This window comes from Halyomorpha halys, unplaced genomic scaffold, assembly GCF_000696795.3.
Source record: "Halyomorpha halys isolate HHAL.00 unplaced genomic scaffold, Hhal_1.1 Scaffold1389.1, whole genome shotgun sequence".
Taxonomy (NCBI): Eukaryota; Metazoa; Arthropoda; class Insecta; order Hemiptera; family Pentatomidae; genus Halyomorpha; species Halyomorpha halys.
In genome coordinates, this window is record NW_027109868.1 from 179,386 (window position 1) to 180,068 (window position 683).

Sequence of the window (683 nt, forward strand, 5' to 3'; positions counted from 1 at the left end):
ATCCTGTAACAGCCTCATCCAATCTCCAAACACACCTCACCCGGATTGAGCAATGGTGCAATGAATGGCGGATAAAAGCCAATGAATCGAAATGCACCCATGTGACTTTCACTCTCCGCCGAAGCTTCTGTCTACCTGTTACTCTTAATAATATACCTCTTCCCAGATTCACAGTGCGATACCTCGGATTCATTTTGGACAAAAGACTCACCTGGAACCAAAATACTAGACTCAAAAGACAAGAACTCAACAGACGATTCAGCCAACTATACCGACTGCTCAGCCGGACCTCTCATCTTTCACTAGAAAACAAACTACTAATTTATAAGACTATACTCCGACCTATCTGGACCTAAGGACTTGAACTTTGGGGAACAGCTAAACCGTCGAACATCAAACGTATCAAATCCTTTCAATCCAAAATCCTTAGAACCATAGTTAATCCACCCTACTACGTTTCCAACACAACACTACACCAAGACCTTTAATGGCCTCTCGCAAGCTCAATTCGGATTTCGTAAAGAGCGATCCACGATAGATGCTGTTGGATTGGTAGTCGAGATGGCCCGTACAGCAATTGCAGGAGCAAGGTGGAGGAGAGGTGCTAAGTGTTATGCAGCAATCATCACGCTAGAAGTTAAGAATGCCTTTAACACTGCAAGATGGACCTGTATAATAGATGC